The 18,716-nt window shown below is 37.9% G+C and overlaps 1 long non-coding RNA gene across 2 annotated transcripts in view; it reads right to left on the bottom strand.

Annotated features, from left to right (window-relative positions):
- Positions 1 to 18,368, bottom strand: part of LOC133616241 (uncharacterized) — a 45,835-nt gene extending 27,467 nt beyond the window's left edge. Inside the window, exons 1-3 of one of the 2 annotated variants that reach the window (XR_009816833.1) lie at positions 18,179 to 18,368; positions 13,276 to 13,372; positions 7,355 to 7,400 (exon numbers count right to left, since the gene is read on the bottom strand). This is a non-coding gene — a long non-coding RNA (uncharacterized lncRNA). Of the gene's footprint in view, positions 1 to 7,354; positions 7,401 to 13,275; positions 13,373 to 18,178 lie in introns of those variants that run through there. The other variant, XR_009816851.1, reaches the window with a different exon arrangement.
- Between the last annotated feature and the right edge of the window lie 348 nt (positions 18,369 to 18,716).

Raw genomic sequence — 18,716 nt, 5'->3', positions numbered from 1 at the left:
TGGTGAAATGATAAGTTTGACCAGTAGATGGCAGCCACACATAAGAGATACGTGTAGACTGCAATATGATGGCAGTCACACATAAGAGATACGTGGAGACTGCAATATGATGGCAGTCACAGGTAAGAGATACGTGTGGACTGAAATATGATGGCAGTCACACATAAGAGATACGTGTGGACTGAAATATGATGGCAGTCACACATAAGAGATACGTGGAGACTGCAATATGATGGCAGTCACACGTAAGAGATACGTGAGGACTGCAATATGATGGCATTCACACATAAGAGATACATGTAGACTGAAATATGATGGCAGTCACACATAAGAGACACGTGGAGACTGCAATATGATGGCAGTCACACATAAGAGATACATGTAGACAGCAATATGATGGCAGTCACACATAAGAGACACATGGACACAGCAATATGATGGCAGTCACACATAAGAGATACGTGTGGACTGCAATAGGATGGCAGTCACACATAAGAGACACGTGGGGATTGCAATATGATGGCAGTCACATATAAGAGACACGTGTAGACTGCAATATGATGGCAGTCACACATAAGAGTTACGCGTGGACTGAAATATGATGGCAGTCACACATAAGAGATAAGTGTGGACTGAAATATGATGGCAGTCACACATAAGAGATACGTGTGGACTGAAATATGATGGCAGTCACTCATAAGAGACACGTGGGGACTGCAATATGATGGCAGTCACACATAAGAGATACGTGTGGACTGCAATATGATGGCAGTCACACGTGAGAGATACGTGTGGACTGAAATATGATGGCAGTCACACATAAGAGATACGTGTGGACTGAAATATGATGGCATTCACACGTAAGAGATACGTGTAGACTGCAATATGATGGCAATCACACATAAGAGATACGTGTGGACTGCAATATGATGGCAGTCACACATAAGAGACACGTGGAGAGTGCAATATGATGGCAGTCACACATAAGAGACCCGTGTAGACTGCAATATGATGGCAGTCACACATAAGAGATGCATGTAGACTGCAATATGATGGCAGTCACACATAAGAGATACGTGTGGACTGAAATATGATGGCAGTCACACATAAGAGATACGTTTGGACTGAAATATGATGGCAGTCACACGTAAGAGATACGTGTGGACTGAAATATGATGGCAGCACACGTAAGAGATACGTGTAGACTGCAATATGATGGCAGTCACACATAAGAGATACGTGGAGACTGCAATATGATGGCAGTCACACATAAGAGATACGTGGAGACTGCAATATGATGGCAGTCACACATAAGAGATACGTGTGGACTGTAATATGATGGCAGTCACATGTAAGAGATACGTGTGGACTTAAATATGATGGCAGTCACACATAAGAGATACTTGTGGACTGAAATATGATGGCAGTCACACATAAGAGATACGTGGAGACTGCAATATGATGGCAGTCACACATAAGAGATACGTGGAGACTGCAATATGATGGCAGTCACACATAAGAGATACGTGTGGACTGAAATATGATGGCAGTCACATGTAAGAGATACGTGTGGACTGCAATATGATGGCAGTCACACATAAGAGATACGTGTAGACTGCAATATGATGACAGTCACACATAAGAAATACGTGTAGACTGAAATATGATGGCAGTCACACATAAGAGATACGTGTGGACTGGAATATGATGGCAGTCACACATAAGAGATACGTGTGGCCTGAAATATGATGGCAGTCACACATAAGAGATACGTGTAGACTGCAATATGATGGCAGTCACGCATAGGAGATACGTGTAGACTGCAAAATGATGGCAGTCACACATAAGAGATATGTGTAGACTGTAATATGATGGCAGTCACACATAAGAGATACGTGTGGACTGAAATATGATGGCAGTCACACATAAGAGATACGTGTGGACTGCAATAGGATGGCAGTCACACATAAGAGATACGTGTGGACTGCAATATGATGGCAGTCACGCATAGGAGATACGTGTAGACTGCAAAATGATGGCAGTCACACATAAGAGATATGTGTAGACTGTAATATGATGGCAGTCACACATAAGAGATACGTGTGGACTGCAATATGATGGCAGTCACACATAAGAGATACGTGTAGACTGCAATATGATGGCAGTCACACATAAGAGATACGTGGAGACTGCAATATGATGGCAGTCACACATAAGAGATACGTGTGGACTGAAATATGATGGCAGTCACACATAAGAGATACGTGTAGACTGCAATATGATGGCAGTCACACATAAGAGACACGTGGAGACTGCAATATGATGGCAGTCACACATAAGAGATACGTGTAGACTGCAATATGATGGCAGTCACACATAAGAGACACGTGGAGACTGCAATATGATGGCAGTCACACATAAGAGATACGTGTAGACTGCAATATGATGGTAGTCACACATAAGAGATACGTGTAGACTGCAATATGATGACAATCACACAAAAGAGACACGTGGAGACTGCAATATGATGACAGTCACACAAAAGAGATACGTGTAGACTGAAATATGATGGCAGTCACACATAAGAGATACGTGTGGACTGCAATATGATGGCAGTCACACATAAGAGATACGTGTAGACTGAAATATGATGGCAGTCACACATAAGAGACACATGGAGACTGCAATATGATAGCAGTCACACATAAGAGATACGTGTGGACTGCAATATGATGGCAGTCACACATAAGAGATACGTGTAGACTGCAATATGATGGCAGTCACACATAAGAGATACGTGTGGACTAAAATATGATGGCGGTCACACATAAGAGATACGTGTGAACTGCAGTATGATGGCAGTCACACATCAGAGATACGTGTGGACTGCAATATGATGGCAGTCACACATAAGAGATACGTGGAGACTGCAAAATGATGGCAGTCACACATAAGAGATACGTGGAGACTGAAATATGATGGCAGTCACACATAAGAGATACGTGGAGACTGCAATATGATGACAATCACACATAAGAGACACGTGGAGACTGCAATATGATGGCAGTCACACATAAGAGATACATGTAGACTGAAATATGATGGCAGTCACACGTAAGAGATACGTGTGGACTGGAATATGATGGCAGTCACACATAAGAGATACGTGTGGACTGCAATATGATGGCAGTCACACATAAGAGACACATGGAGACTGCAATATGATGGCAGTCACGCATAAGAGATACGTGTGGACTGCAATATGATGGCAGTCACACATAAGAGATACGTGTGGACTGAAATATGATGGCAGTCATACGTAAGGGATACGTGTGGACTGCAATAGGATGGCAGTCACACATAAGAGACACGTGTGGACTGCAATATGATGGCAGTCACACATAAGAGACACGTGGAGACTGCAATATGATGGCAGTCACACATAAGAGATATATGGAGACTGCAATATGATGGCAGTCACACATAAGAGATACGTGTGGACTGAAATATGATGGCAGTCACACATAAGAGATACGTTTGGACTGAAATATGATGGCAGTCACACGTAAGAGATACGTGTGGACTTAAATATGATGGCAGTCACACATAAGAGATACTTGTGGACTGAAATATGATGGCAGTCACACATAAGAGATACGTGGAGACTGCAATATGATGGCAGTCACACATAAGAGACACGTGGAGACTGCAATATGATGGCAGTCACACATAAGAGACACGTGGGGACTGCAATATGATGGCAGTCACACATAAGTGATACGTGGAGACTACAATATGATGGCAGTCACACATAAGAGATACGTGTGGACTGCAATATGATGGCAGTCACACATAAAAGATACGTGGGGACTGCAATATGATGGCAGTCACACATAAGAGATACGTGGGGACTGCAATATGATGGCAGTCACACATAAGAGATACGTGTGGACTGAAATATGATGGCAGTCACACATAAGAGATACGTGTGGACTGAAATATGATGGCAGTCACACATAAGAGATACGTGTGGACTGCAATATGATGGCAGTCACACATAAGAGATACGTATAGACAGTATTATGATGGCAGTCACACATAAGAGATACGTGTGGATTGCAATATGCTGGCAGTCACACATAAGAGATACGTGGGGACAGCAATATGATGGCAGTCACACGTAAGAGATACGTGTGGACTGCAATATGATGGCAGTCACACATAAGAGATACGTGGAGACTGCAATATGATGGCAGTCACACATAAGAGACACGTGGAGACTGCAATATGATGGCAGTCACACATAAGAGATACGTGTGGACTGACATATGATGGCAGTCACACATAAGAGATACGTGTGGACTGAAATATGATGGCAGTCACACATAAGAGATATGTGTGGACTGAAATATGAGATACGTGTGGACTGAAATATGATGGCAGTCACACATAAGAGATACGTGTGGACTGAAATATGATGGCAGTCATACGTAAGAGATACGTGTGGACTGCAATAGGATGGCAGTCACACATAAGAGACACGTGTGGACTGCAATATGATGGCAGTCACACATAAGAGACACGTGGAGACTGCAATATGATGGCAGTCACACATAAGAGATACATGTAGACTGAAATATGATGGCAGTCACACGTAAGGGATACGTGTGGACTGCAATATGATGGCAGTCACACATAAGAGATACATGTAGACTGAAATATGATGGCAGTCACACATAAGGGATACGTGTGGACTGCAATATGATGGCAGTCACACATAAGAGACACGTGTAGACTGCAATATGATGGCAGTCACACATCAGAGATACCTGTGGACTGCAATATGATGGCAGTCACACATAAGAGATACGTGGAGACTGCAATATGATGGCAGTCACACATAAGAGATACGTGGAGACTGCAATATGATGGCAGTCACACATAAGAGACAAGTGGAGAGTGCAATATGATGGCAGTCACACATAAGAGACCCGTGTAGACTGCAATATGATGGCAGTCACACATAAGAGATACGTGTGGACTGCAATATGATGGCAGTCACACATAAGAGATACGTGGAGACTGCAATATGATGGCAGTCACACATAAGAGATACGTGGAGACTGCAATATGATGGCAGTCACACATAAGAGACAAGTGGAGAGTGCAATATGATGGCAGTCACACATAAGAGACCCGTGTAGACTGCAATATGATGGCAGTCACACATAAGAGATACGTGTGGACTGCAATATGATGACAGTCACACATAAGAGATACGTGTGGACTAAAATATGATAGCGGTCACACATAAGAGATACGTGTGAACTGCAATATGATGGCAGTCACACATAAGAGATACGTGGAGACTGCAATATGATGGCAGTCACACATAAGAGATACGTGGAGACTGTAATATGATGGCAGTCACACATAAGAGATACATGTGGACTGAAATATGATGGCAGTCACACATAAGAGATACGTGTGGACTGAAATATGATGGCAGTCACACATAAGAGATACGTATAGACAGTATTATGATGGCAGTCACACATAAGAGATACGTGTGGACTGCAATATGATGGCAGTCACACATAAGAGACACGTGGAGACTGCAATATGATGACAGTCACACATAAGAGATACGTGTGGACTGAAATATAATGGCAGTCACACATAAGAGATTTGTGTGGACTGCAATATGATGGCAGTCACGCATAAGAGACACGTGTGGACTGCAATATGATGGCAGTCACACGTAAGGGATACGTGTGGACTGCAATATGATGGCAGTCACACATAAGAGATACATGTAGACTGAAATATGATGGCAGTCACACATAAGGGATACGTGTGGACTGCAATATGATGGCAGTCACACATAAGAGATACGTGTGGACTGAAATATGATGGCAGTCACACATAAGAGATACGTGTGGACTGCAATATGATGGCAGTCACACATAAGAGATACGTGTGGACTGAAATATGATGGCAGTCACACGTAAGAGATACGTGTGGACTGAAATATGATGGCAGTCACACATAAGAGATACGCTTGGTCTGAAATATGATGGCAGTCACACATAAGAGACACGTGGAGACTGCAATATGATGGCAGTCACACATAAGAGATACGTGTGGACTGAAATATGATGGCAGTCACACGTAAGAGATACGTGTGGACTGAAATATGATGGCAGTCACACATAAAAGATACGTGTGGACTGAAATATGATGGCAGTCACACGTAAGAGATACGTGTGGACTGAAATATGATGGCAGTCACACATAAAAGACACGTGGAGACTGCAATATGATGGCAGTCACACATAAGAGATACGTGTGGACTGAAATATGATGGCAGTCACACATAAGAGAAACGTGTGGATTGCAACATGACTCAAGTAAACAACACTAAAATTGTGTATGTTCCATTAAAAATATAGAACATTGCACACGGCGCTCAAAAATCTATCAAAATGTCTTAGTACGACTTTGGTAAGTTATGAAGCCGCACCGCTTGATGGATTGTACCGTGCTTCAACATAGGTGTTAGATATCAGGGGGGAAGGCGACGGCACAGACCACAAGGGGGCAGTAAAGCTCTATGTATTTATTAAATATATATATATATATATATATATATATATATATATATATATATATATATATATATATATATATATATATATATATAAAATCAACAATTATACTATAAATCAAGGGAATGGCATGTGTGAACTAGATCCAAACGTGTGTATGTGAGGCTATGTGTGGGATTAGCTGTAGTGTGTTACCTAAGTTATCACACAACTCTTATGCTTAAAGGCCGTTGCTATAGTTATCATCAATTGTGCTGAAGTTGTACTTTTCTATCTGTGCAAAGAGACAACTTGCAATCTTTGATTGCGAGTCGTGTTTGTATAAGTGTTTGCGTCCAGATCTGGCCTGCTGACTGCCAAGGGCGAACATCAAGTGCCTTGACGCAGACAAAGCAGAGACAGGGCGATATCACGAGTGTCAGTACATTTCCATTTCTTGAATAATCATATATTGTGTCTAACTGGGGCTGCTGAAATTACCCCCCTTTCCTTCAGAAGCAGCCTCAGTGATGTAACCAGGGACCTCCCAAATAAATAGAGGAGCACGTGGGACTGTACCTTAGGGCGTAGGTTGGGACTGTAACTGAGTGTACAGCCCAATACGTCTGTCTCTGCATGATTCCTTGCTTCGTGTCTGTTTAATCGATGTCATCAGTGTTTGAACCTGACAGTGATCCAAGCGGGAGGTCCGTGCAGGCTGAGAGAGGCGTCAAGAGGTCCGTGTCCAAAGCGGGGGTCGAGGATCGAGGAGGGCGGCGGGGGGGCAAGCAACGTCAACGCGGGAACGGAGATCTGCAGAAGGACCGACCAGGAAGACAACGGGACCAATCAAACATGAGGAAGAAACACAGAGAGCAAGGGTGCGCATAAAGCATGACGTGACCGCTTACGGAACACAACAGAAGACTACGTTTTGGCGCGGGATAGCAGGTTGTGCAGGCTTTTGGAGGCGGGTTTGATCATCAGCTCAGTGCCGGCCCAAGCCTCCATGGGGCCCTAAGCAAAATTTGATTTTGGGGCCCTCTATTTCTGCCAATAATATTGATTGTTGATCATTCACACACCTACTATAAACTCATTGCGGCTCTGGCAGTGTTGTTTACATGATCCTATTGTCAGCCTGGCATGTCTTTACAAATGACATGTCATTTATAAAGATATGGGGGTGGCCCAGTTAAGAACATAAATAATACCAATGAATGAACGAATGATGTCCAGAGTGCCACATATGGTTCCTAATCTTAAAATGTAGAAAACATTCGGCTACAAGAGTGGCCTGGGGTTGAACAGTCCAAGTGATAAAGCTTTGTATTTACAGTAAAAGTGTCATCTTGTCTCATCAGTCTTGTACATATTAGTCTTTAATTACTAGTTTATATTTTTAGTTAATTGTTCATATTTAATGTTTACTTTGTACAAAGAGAGCGCAGTCTACTGAAGTTAAATTCCATGTGTGTTAAAACATAACTGGACAATAAAGCTGATTCTGATTCACTTTATTATTTTTGGTAACAAAAAGCTGAAACAGCAATGTGCAAAAATGTTGACCTAAAATTGTGTTTTTGTACAATAATATATCTTTGATCATTTAGAAATCATCAGTCAGACTCGTACATGCAAAAAAAAAAAAAAAAATTTTTTTTGTTAATTGCTTTTGGCTAAGCAAGCGCTTAGTACGCTTATGCCTTGGGCCGGCTCTGCATCAGCTCCAGGCGTGCAGATTGCCGGCGATTGATTGCAGCTGCTCGCTGCCGCCGGCCTGGCGCGCGCTTTGCGGAGCTTTACTGAGTGTTGTTAAAAGGAAAGGCCATGGAACACAGTGGTAAAAATGCCACTGTGACAACTTTTTTGCAATGTGTTGCTGCCATTAAATTCTAAGTTAATGATTAATTGCAAACAAAATGTAGGTTTCTCAGTGTGAACATTAATTATCTTGTCTTTGCAGTCTATTCAATTGAATATAAGTTGATAAGGATTTGCAAATCATTGTATTTTATTTACCATTTACACAACGTGCCAACTTTGCTGGTTTTGTAATATAACGATAAAATATGCAACGGTGTTATTGGTAAATGCTGTGCAGTTTTAATGTTGTGTTGTCAATATGGACGCTCACACAGCAGGGAACAGGAAGACGACGTGCGCCTCAAACATTAAAAGCGGCGCATGAAAGCCGGCATTGAGGTGAACTGTCAGCATTCGAGCGTTGTGACCACTTAGGGACGTCTTCTGTCGCCAACAACTCCGAGACTGGAGCAATCAGGAAGATAATGGCTCACTTTGAGTCCAAAACGACTTATTTGCATGGAAACTCGTCCCGGACGCCCGGCAAGGTTGTTTGTCATATTTCATTCCTCTCGGCTCGCGATCACAACATGATCAGTCGTTCGCTGCAGCAAATTGAGCTCGTTGACTGGCGAAACACAATCCAGGAGCACTTGGAGCTCTTAAAGCAATTACCAGTGATTTTGCAAGACCGTCCTCAGCTGTCTCGCTCCTAATGAAATCTTAGCACGCTTACGGAGAAACTTTGTCAAACAATCGAGTGTAAAGTCAGTTAGGCTACTTTGACGCGTCACTTTGTCTCCTGAAGAGTCCATTTTGTACTGACGTTTGTGTAATCACACACACACACACAAACACACACACACACACACACGCTTTCTTGTATTTGTTACCTTCTTGAGACCTGAGAGAAATGCCTACCTCTTTAGGACCAGCCTTTCTAGATATATAAAGATTTGTATATACAACATTAATAATATATACAAACTATGCAAATATAAAAAAGGTAAGCTTTTTAGTAATTTTTTTAATTTTTAATTTTTTGTTTGTAATTGGTTTTTAATCTTCATTATTTACTTCAAGTTATTACAGTGTGTTTCCATATACAATTTTTTAAAATTATTTTTGGCCAAACGTGGCATTTCCATTTCTTGCACACACTTGTTATTTCATATGTTGGCCAGAGGGCGAGCACTTAGATTTTTTAAATATATATTTTAATATATATTTTAAATTTTTTAAATACCTACCTCTTTAGGACCACCCTTTCTAGATATATAAATATTTGTATATACAACATTAATATTATATACATACTATGCAAATATAAAAAAGGTCAGATTTTAGTTATTTTTTATTTTTAATCTTCATTATTTACTTCAAGTTATTATCTATATACATATTGATTTTATTTTTTTTAAATCAATTTTGGCCAAACATGGCATTTCACTTTCTTACACACACTTGTTATTTCATATGTTGGCCAGAGGGCGAGCACTTACATTTTTTACACACACTTGTTATTTCATATGTTGACCAGAGGGGGAGCACTTTTAAAACCGAAACACAGTCCATTTGAAAAATCCCTCCTTTTTGGCACCACCCTAATTTTTTATATATTTCTCGACCAGGGGTGCAAATGAGACATTCTCTATTAGATGCAATGGTTTTGCGTATTGGGACCATGATTTATGTCATCACTTGTTCACACCTCCTCATATGGAAGGTACTTTTCCTTGTTGATATCCCAAGAAGCATAGAAATACAAGAAACACACACACACAAACACACACTTTTTTGTATTTTAATACCTTGTTGAGACCTCTGAAAAATGCCTACCTCTTTTGGACCACTCTTTCTAGATATATAAATATTTGTATATACAACATTAATAATATATACATACTATGCACATATAAAAAAGGTAAGATTTTTTTTTGTTTTTTTTTTTGTTTGTAATTGGTTTTTAATCTTCATTATTTACTTCAAGTTATTACAGTGTGTCTCTTTTTACATATTGATTTTATTTTTTGAATACATTTTGGCCAAACGTGTCATTTCAATTTCTTGCACACACTTGTTATTTCATATGTTGACCAGAGGGTGAGCACTTAGATTTTTTACACACACTTGTTATTTCCTATGTTGACCAGAGGGGGGAGCACTTTTAAAACCGAAAAATCTCTCCTTTTTGGGACCACCCTAATTTTGCAATGGTTTTCCGTATTGGGACCATGATTTATGTCATCACTTGTTCACACCTCCTCATATGGAAGCTACTTTTCCTTGTTGATGTGTCAAGAAGGGTAACATTACAATAAACACACACGCACACACACAGACACACACACACACACATTTTTTTGTATTTGTTACCTTCTTGAGACCTGAGAAAAATGCCTACCTCTTTAGGACCACCCTTTCTAGATATATAAAGATTTGTATTTACAACATTAATAATATATACAAACTATGCAAATATAAAAAAGGTAAGCTTTTTAGTAATTTTTTTAATTTTTAATTTTTTGTTTGTAATTGATTTTTAATCTTCATTATTTACTTCAAGTTATTACAGTGTGTCTCTTTTTACATATTGATTTTATTTTTTGAATACATTTTGGCCAAATGTGTCATTTCAATTTCTTGCACACACTTGTTATTTCATATGTTGACCAGAGGGTGAGCACTTAGATTTTTTACACACACTTGTTATTTCATATGTTGACCAGAGGGGGGAGCACTTTTAAAACCGAAAAATCTCTCCTTTTTGGGACCACCCTAATTTTGCAATGGTTTTCCGTATTGGGACCATGATTTATGTCATCACTTGTTCACACCTCCTCATATGAAAGCTACTTTTCCTTGTTGATGTGTCAAGAAGGGTAACATTACAATAAACACACGCGCACACACACAGACACACACACACACATTTTTTTGTATTTGTTACCTTCTTGAGACCTGAGAAAAATGCCTACCTCTTTAGGACCAGCCTTTCTAGATATATAAAGATTTGTATTTACAACATTAATAATATATACAAACTATGCAAATATAAAAAAGGTAAGCTTTTTAGTATTTTTTTTTATTTTTAATTTTTTGTTTGTAATTGGTTTTTAATCTTCATTATTTACTTCACGTTATTACAGTGTGTTTCCATATACAATTTTTTAAAATTATTTTTGGCCAAACGTGGCATTTCCATTTCTTACACACACTTGTTATTTCATATGTTGGCCAGAGGGCGAGCACTTAGATTTTTTAAATATATATTTTAATATATATTTTAAATTTTTTAAATACCTACCTCTTTAGGACCACCCTTTCCAGATATATAAATATTTGTATATACAACATTAATATTATATACATACTATGCAAATATAAAAAAGGTCAGATTTTAGTTATTTTTTATTTTTAATCTTCATTATTTACTTCAAGTTATTATCTATATACATATTGATTTTATTTTTTTAAATCAATTTTGGCCAAACGTGGCATTTCAATTTCTTACACACACTTGTTATTTCATATGTTGGCCAGAGGGCGAGCACTTAGATTTTTTACACACACTTGTTATTTCATATGTTGACCAGAGGCGGAGCACGTTTTAAAACCGACACACAGTCAATTTGAAAAATCCCTCCTTTTTGGGACCACCCTACTTTTTAATATATTTCACCACCAGGGGTGCAAATGAGACATTCTCTATTAGATGCAGTCGTTTTCCATATTGGGACCATGATTTATGTCATCACTTGTTCACACCTCCTCATATGGAAGCTACTTTTCCTTGTCAATGTCCCAAGAAGCGTAGAAATACAAGAAACACACACACACACAAACACACATTTTTTTGGATTTGTTACCTTCTTGAGACCTGAGAAAAATGCCTACCTCTTTAGGACCACCCTTTCTAGATATATAAATATTTGTACATACAACATTAATATTATATACATACTATGCAAATATAAAAAAGGTAAGATTTTAGTTATCTTTCATTTTTTGTTTGTAATTGGTTTTTAATCTTCATTATTTACTTCAAGTTATTACAGTGTGTTTCTACATACATATTTATTTTGATTGATTTTTGACAAACGTGGCATTTCACTTTCTTACACACACTTGTTATTTCATATGTTGGCCAGAGGGCGAGCACTTAGATTTTTTACACACACTTGTTATTTCATATGTTGGCCAGAGGGGGGAGCACTTTTAAAACCGACACACAGTCAATTTAAAAAATCCCTCCTTATTAGGACCACCCTAATTTTGATAGATGTCACCACCAGGGGTGCAAATGAGACATTCTCTATTAGATGCAATGTTATTGGGACCATGATTTATGTCATCACTTGTTCACACCTCCTCATATGGAAGCTACTTTTCCTTGTTGATGTCTCAAGAAAGGTAGAAATACAAGAACACACACACTTTTTTTGTATTTGTTACCTTCTTGAGACATGAGAAAAATGCCTACCTCTTAAGGACCACCCTTTCTAGATATATAAATATTTGTATTTACAACATTAATAATATATACATACTATGCAAATATAAAAAGGTAAGCTTCTAGTAAAAGTTTTTTTTTTAAATTTTTTTGTTTGTAACTGTTTTTTAATCTTCATAATTCACTTCAAGTTATAGTATGTCTCCATATACAATTTTTTTTTTGGATTAATTTTGGCCATACGTGGCATTTCAATTTCTTATACACACTTGTTATTTCATATGTTGGCCAGAGGGGGAGCACTCATGAAGGGTACAAATACAAGAACACACACACACACACACACACACACACACACACACACACACATACACACACACACACACACACACACACACACACACACACACACACACACACACGGTTTACATCTCCTTGGTCGTCCTTGTTGTCATCGTTGTTGATGCTTTATGGACGATGACGTCGTTGTACATTATTTACCAGGAAATGGAGCCCACCTGCAGTCCTTAAAAAAAAGCACATAGTCCCTTAAAAGACAGAATAACACACAACTATAATTCATATATACATACACACACACACACACACACACACACACACACACACACACACACACACACACACACACACACACACACACACACACACACACACACACACACACACACACACACACACACACACACACACACACACACACCACTGCAGTGTTTCTACTTCCAAAAGTACTCCATTAAAAGTATTGAGTATGCTACGTTGAAATGACTTGGACTGGTTCGATTTCTTCAAAAAGTAGATGAAGTAAACGTCTGGTCATCAATATACATCATCATCATCATCATCATCATCATCATCATCATCATCATCATCATCATCATCATCATCATCACATGACATTGTTAGTGAAGATCTATTTTCAGACAAATCATTATTTATATCAAATATTGTGTACATCGTATATTGTGTACATTGTATATTGTGTACATCGTATATTGCGTGTATTGTATATTGTGTATATTGTATATAGTGTACATCGTATATTGTGTATATTGTATATTGTGTATATCGTATATTGTGTATATTGTATATAGTGTACATCGTATATTGTATATATTGTATATTGTGTATATAGTATATTGTGTATATTGTATATAGTGTACATCGTATATTGTGTACATCGTATATTGTGTACATCGTATATTGCATATATTGTATATTGTGTATAACGTATATTGTGTATATTGTATATAGTGTACATCGTATATTGTGTACATCGTATATTGTATGTATTGTATATTGTGTATATCGTATATTGTGTATATTGTATATAGTGTACATCGTATATTGTGTACATCTTATATTGTATGTATTGTATATTGTGTATATCGTATATTGTGTATATTGTATATAGTGTACATCGTATATTGTGTACATCGTATATTGTGTATGTTGTATATTGTGTATCTTTTATATTGTGTACATCATATATTGTATATATCTTATTTTGTGTATTTTATCTATATCGTATATTGTGTATATTCTATATTGTGTATATTGTATATTGTGTACATCGTATATTGTATATTGTGTACATCATATAACGTGTACATCATATATTGTGTATACATCGTATATTGTATATGGTGTACCTCGTATATTGTGTATATTGTATACTGTGTATATTTTATATTGTGTACATCATATATTGTATTTTTCTTATATTGTGTATTGTATATATATCGTATATTTTGTATATTCTATTATGTGTACATCGTATATTGTGTAAATCGTATATTGTATATTGTGTACATCGTATAACGTGTACGTTGTGTATTGTCTATACATAGTATATTGTGTATATTGTATATTGTGTATATCGTATATTGTATATATTGTATATAGTGTACATCGTATATTGTGTACATCGTATATTGTGTACATCGTATATTGTGTATATTGTATATTGTGTATCTTTTATATTGTGTACATCATATATTGTATATATCTTATATGGTGTATTTTATCTATATCGTATATTGTGTATATTGTATATTGTGTACATCGTATATTGTATATTGTATACATCATATAACGTGTACATCATATATTGTGTATACATCGTATATTGTATATGGTGTACATCGTATATTGTGTACCTCGTATATTGTGTATATTGTATACTGTGTATTTTATATTGTGTACATCATATATTGTATTTTTCTTATATTGTGTATTGTATGTATATCGTATATTGTGTATATTCTATATTGTGTACATCGTATATTGTGTATATCGTATATTGTATATTGTGTACATCGTATAACGTGTACGTTGTGTATTGTCTATACATAGGATATTGTGTATATTGTATATTGTGTATATCGTATATTGTGTATATTGTATATGGTGTTACATCGTATATTGTGTACATCGTATATTGTGTACATCGTATATTGTGTATATTGTATATTGTGTATATTTTATATTGTGTACATCGTACATTGTATTTTGTGTACATCATATAACGTGTACATCATATATTATGTACATCGTATATTGTGTACATCGTATATTGCATATATTGTATATTATGTATATCGTATATTGTGTATATTGTATATAGTGTACATCGTATATTGTGTACATCGTATATTGTATGTATTGTATATTGTGTATATTGTATATAGTGTACATCGTATATTGTATATATCGTATATAGTGTACATCGTATATTGTGTATATTGTATATTGTGTATATTCTATATTGTGTACATCGTATATTGTGTATATCGTATATTGTATATTGTGTACATCGTATAACGTGTACGTTGTGTATTGTCTATACATAGGATATTGTGTATATTGTATATTGTGTATATCGTATATTGTGTATATTGTATATGGTGTTACATCGTATATTGTGTACATCGTATATTGTGTACATCGTATATTGTGTATATTGTATATTGTGTATATTTTATATTGTGTACATCGTACATTGTATTTTGTGTACATCATATAACGTGTACATCATATATTATGTACATCGTATATTGTGTACATCGTATATTGCATATATTGTATATTATGTATATCGTATATTGTGTATATTGTATATAGTGTACATCGTATATTGTGTACATCGTATATTGTATGTATTGTATATTGTGTATATTGTATATAGTGTACATCGTATATTGTGTACATCGTATATTGTATGTATTGTATATTGTGTATATTGTATATAGTGTACATCGTATATTGTATATATCGTATATAGTGTACATCGTATATTGTGTATATTGTATATTGTGTATCTTTTATATTGTGTACATCATATATTGTATATATCTTATATTGTGTATTTTATCTACATCGTATATTGTGTATATTCTATATTGTGTACATCGTATATTTTGTACATCGTATATTGTATATTGTGTACATCATATAACGTGTACATCATATATTGTGTACGTTCTATATTGTGTATACATCGTATATTGTATATTGTGGACATCGTATATTGTGTTCATTGTATATTGTGTATATTGTATATTGTGTACATCATATATTGTGTACATCGTACATTGTGTATATTGTGTATATTGTGTAAATCGTATATTGTGTACATCGTACATTATGTACATCATATATTGTGTTTATTTTATATTATGTACATTGTATATTGTGTACATTGTATATAGTGTACATCGTATATTATGTATAACATCTCCTTACATGGTCTGGTTGTACTCTCCTGAATTAGCACACACCCAGACAGAGAAAGATGGTGGTTCGGCTCCTCCAAGTTAGGAGATCCTCATTCTTTTTGACTTGACCTCCTCCAGGTACTGCAGTCCTGTATAAGGACACTCGCTTGTAATAAAGCAACTTTTTTGTTCAGCAAAGCATCTCCGACGTCTCTTTTGATCCACTGTTGTGTCGCCCTCCTGCCCGGGAAAAGGTGACAAGACCCGAACATACACATCACGCACAATAGCAACATCAAGTCATTACTCAGTTGAAGTGGTCCACGCGCTGAAGACAGTTTTAAAAGTCTTAACCGTGGTTAAAGGTCATGAGTGGACGTGTGTACAAAAGGCCAAAGAACATTATGATAATTGAAAGAACTCACATATGTGTGGACAGCATTGCATTTTCTAAATGTTTACATTCAACTTGGTGAAGGCAAACCCTGTGATGAGATGGCGACTTGTCCAAGGTGTACCTTCCCTTCCGCCCGTGTGCAGCTGGGTAAGCTCCAGCACCCCCCGCGACCCCGATGGAAGAAAGATTTAGTCCATAACAAATTAAGGAGCTTTAGTTGGACATTCGCATATGGACTGGGTTAACTCTCTCTCGAGAAGAGGCGATAAATTCAGACTTTGGAATGCAAAAGTGATAGCTCTATCCTAGAGGAGAGACTCCTTGTCTATCTTCACGTCAACATTTAAGTCATACTTGCCAACCTTGAGACCTCCGAATTCGGGAGATGGGAGGTGGATGGGTGGGGGGATTTGAGCTGGGCAGGGTTGGGCGGGTGGGCGTAGTTTGGTGGTAGCGGGGGGTGTATATTGTAGCGTCCCGGAAGAGTTAGTGCTGCAAGGGGTTCTGGGTATTTGTTCTGTTGTGTTTATGTTGTATTACGGTGCGGATGTTCTCCCGAAATGTGTTTGTCATTCTTGTTTGGTGTGGGTTCACAGTGTGGCGCATATTTGTAACAGTGTTAAAGTTGTTTATACGGCCACCCTCTGTATGGCTGTTGATCAAGTATGCATTAATAATGTTGTCCAGGTGGAAATCGGGAGAATGGTTGCCCCGGGAGATTTTCGGGAGGGGCACTGAAATTCGGGAGTCTCCCGGGAAAATTGGGAGGGTTGGCAATTATGATTTAAGTTATAGAGGTTGTTTTCCGGTCACTTACGTATACAGGAACATCTCCTTACATGGTCTGGTTGTACTCTCCTGAATTAACACACACCCAGACAGAGAAAGAAGTTGGTTCGGCTCCTCCAAGTTAGGAGAGCCCCATTCTTTTTGACATGACCTCCTCCAGGTACTGCAGTCCTGTATAAGGACACTCGCTTGTAATAAAGCAACTTTTTTTTTTCAGCAAAGCGTCTCCGACGTCTCTTTTGATCCAAGACCAGAAAATACACATCACGCACAATAGCGACATCAAGTCATTACTCAGTTGAAGTGGCCCACGCGCTGAAGACCGTTTTAAAAGGACTGGTTAAAGGACACGAGTATGTGTTTGCGTGTGGACAAAAGGCCAAAGAACATTATGCTGATTGAAAGAACTCACATTTGTGTGGACAGCATTGCATTTTCTGAAGCAGACATGAACGCCCGCGAAGCTCTCAGCTCCTTCGCCGCTCGTCAAAGGTCGTCCTTCTAATCTTGTCTTCCGAGCGGCGCCGTCAAGAGAAAACATTCCCGCCATTGTGCGCACCTGAACGAGTCAGACTCTCTTTCATTATTATTCCAGTCAGACGTCTGACTCTTGACGGACGGAACGTTTAAAGCGGAGAGTTTAGCAGGCGCTGACGTCCTTAAACGTCTTAAAGTCTCAAAGCCTCCAAGGATCCGAACAAGACTTGCTACTAATGGAGCTTAGTGGGAGCTGACTTTCTTTGCAGCCGTGTCACTTCCTTGCATTCCAAACGCTGATCAACGCGCTGGTTCCTGCCTGGAGGGAACACACGCAGCCTTCATGAAGACCTCGTGCTCCTTCACGCTTCCTTCCCCGCTTTTTAGCCCCTTCGTCTTCCTCGACGTTTCACGTGAAACATTCTCCGCACTCTTTTACAAACCCCGTTTCCATATGAGTTGGGAAATTGTGT

The sequence above is a fragment of the Nerophis lumbriciformis genome, linkage group LG02, assembly GCF_033978685.3.
Source record: "Nerophis lumbriciformis linkage group LG02, RoL_Nlum_v2.1, whole genome shotgun sequence".
NCBI lineage: Eukaryota > Metazoa > Chordata > Actinopteri > Syngnathiformes > Syngnathidae > Nerophis > Nerophis lumbriciformis.
The sequence above is the reverse complement of the archived record's forward strand: the minus strand, read 5'-3'. Positions and strand labels throughout refer to the sequence as shown.